The 2,962-nt window shown below is 32.5% G+C and overlaps 1 pseudogene; it reads left to right on the forward strand.

The window, feature by feature from the left end:
* The first annotated feature begins 2,602 nt into the window (after positions 1-2,602).
* Positions 2,603-2,721, forward strand: LOC111731436 (annotated as a pseudogene).
* Positions 2,722-2,962: the final 241 nt, after the last annotated feature.

The raw sequence follows: 2,962 nt of genomic DNA on the forward strand, positions 1-2,962 counted from the left end.
AGCTGATCCCCAAACATATGAGATAATTCAGTTAAGACCGTCAAAGCAGATGACTTGTCCCATTGCTACGGATCCATGAATGAGCCTAGCCAAAATAAACTAGAAGACTTACAAGCAAATCTCTGTAGACTTCGAAGCAAGAAAGCGTACATTATGAGCTTTCAAAATTGGCTACGATGGTATCCAGGCATAATAATAAAAGTGTCAGCTGATTGCTCTCAGCAGTATATGATACAGAAGTGAAATAGATGAATAGAAAACTATCCATTGTGCAAGTACAATTTAGAAATATAGGGTTTTCTATACATTGCTTGGTTGAAAAATAGATATGCTTTTCATCTCCAGTCTTCTCAGTATAATTTCTCAATGTGATATGAGGACTGAGGACTCTAAAATCAAGTCAAGAGCATGGCTCTACCACCCTTTTTAAAAAAACTCTGAAAGAATTAGAGTTTGTCTGGTAGGTCTTTTCAGATGGACGATAGGTATTCTAGGAAATTTGAGGGCATAGTTCCATTAAAGCCTACTACCAACACAGCAGTATTATGTCCAGAAGGAGACATATCTCAAAAATAATTTCGAGTATAGTACTTGGAGAATATAAGCAGACATATAGGATGTCTCCAGAATTTTTAAGTAACTTGAATTGGCAAAAGAACACCAAGTCTGGACTAAAAGGGACTGAGTGCTCAAATTGCAATAAGACTTCTGGTCTCCCATCTTGCTATGAGCAAGAGGCAAGTTAAAAAAGTTACTTAACTATCAGAATTAGTCATTCTTTAGAGATGGTCCAGAAGGATAAGGGAAAAGTATGGATGCCTCAGAAGGAAGATACAAGTAATCAGAAATCAGAATTTATACCCATTAGTAGGATATAAGATTGATTTTTTAAAGATATACTTAAATGTTCTTGAAATCACCATTTATAGGATCTAACAAAGGAGATAATTTAGATAGTAAATCTTATAGCATTTTTTAATGAATACACTTAAACACAGTAACAGACAAGTCATGATTTGGTCCATTCATTCATGTTATCATTACTGGATTAGCTAACAAGTTCACTGTGAATGTTTTCACTGAAAATATTTTTAAAAATTATCACTCTAATAGATAACTGTTTATAGTGGTAGGATACTGTCCAACATCATTTCTCTTGATCTTGAATTTAAGTCTACTACACCACAAGTTACCTTTATCACACTGCAAAGTGATATAAGAACAGAGAAAGCTCTAATTCTCTTCATTTGACTACAAAAGAGATGTTGTTCTATTGTTCGCAATACAAGGCTTTTCTATTTCCTATAAAATATGTCTATATTTTAAAAAATAGATATACATATTTTTTAGACAAAATTATATATTTCTTGATAAAATATCAGCCAGAAAATAGGATTCCTTTTTCTTAATACAATAAGCCATAAAACTTAAAGTTCATTCATTAACTGTAAAAGAAAAAGTAATCAATGACACAGAATTCACTCATCTTAAAATTTATTCTGTGCCATGATCTATAATGTAGTTCTAGTGTTAAGAATATAACTTACATGTTTTTTTATCCTCACTATAAACCCTAGTTTATAATGCTATGATACGAAATCACAATCAATAGATAAAAAAGTGAAGGCTAGTTACAAGATTTGTTTCAAAATGAAGATTATACTATAAAATCAGTTGCCAAACAACTCCATGGAGTTTGTTGCACTCTACTATTACTGAAATTCTACAAAACAATCATATTTATCTAAAGAAACCAAAAATGTGACGATACCCTAAACGATTACGACTCTGGGGACTGAATATTTTTATCTTTTGCTAAATGCCTAAATGTTTGATGGTTTGTGATAACATGGAGTGAATTTAACAAATCTGGTTATTTCTAAAAACCTACAACAGTGTAAACAACTATGTATTCATTTTTGAACAATTTCTCAAGCTAATTTTTACAATTTGAGTAACACAGATATTATCCCCTTTCATAAATGGCAATATGATCTAGAGGAAAGAGCCCTCAACTCGAGGCAAAATGATGTTTCATTAAGACTGGTACTTATAGGCTGCTTTTCAACTCTAAAACCATAACCTCAAAGAGAAGGAATATCCTACTTGCTCAACTGAGAGATTGCTATGATGATTAAACGTGATAATTTATGTAAAAGATAATCATTTGTAAGTTACTATGGAAGAGTAAAATAGAAAAAATCCAAGGCAATAAGTAAACTCTTTTTGCAGTTTAGTTGTAACAAACAATAGTTTGAATTCAGTGGGGAGAAGTGCAGCAGAGAGAGAGGGAGTTTAAGGAGAGAACAGGAGAAGAAAAGCCTAGCTCATAGCCTCTGGATATCAATTTGGAGGAAAAGGTGTTAATTGAAACACATTTTCTGTTTATAGAAAATGTCGATTAGATTGAGACTCCTTGAGGTTAATATCTAAGTGTAATCTTTTTATTTCTTATATTGACTAGTATACAGTATTTTCCATGCTGTAGGCATTCATTCTTAGTTTTCTAGAAAACGGAGCTCACGTTTTATTTGGAAAGTATAAACTTAAGGCTTTAGCAATCAATATCTTAAAAGTTTTATTTTACATAAAAAAAAATCTAATCTACATCCATGCTATCCTGAACGTGCTCAATCTCATCTGATCTTGGAAGCTAAGCAGGGTCAGGCCTGGTTAGTACGTGGATGGTAGACCACCTACGAATACCAGGTGCTGTAGGTGTAAAAAAAAAAATCTGAAGTTAAAGGAAATGAGTTTCCTACCAATAATGTACCAGATGCTTCTCATTTCCAGTATTCTGATCCGACTTTTAATTCCACCAACACACAAAGCCCAAAAAACTATAATCTCTCCCACACAATTTGGATAATAAGAGTTTACTGTTTAAATTTTCCTTATATCTCCCTAATTTCTTATAGTTTTGCCTCTTCTCTTGACCAATTTACTTCCTATACAATTGACC

Source organism: Pteropus vampyrus, unplaced genomic scaffold, assembly GCF_000151845.1.
Source record: "Pteropus vampyrus isolate Shadow unplaced genomic scaffold, Pvam_2.0 Scaffold373, whole genome shotgun sequence".
Taxonomy (NCBI): Eukaryota; Metazoa; Chordata; class Mammalia; order Chiroptera; family Pteropodidae; genus Pteropus; species Pteropus vampyrus.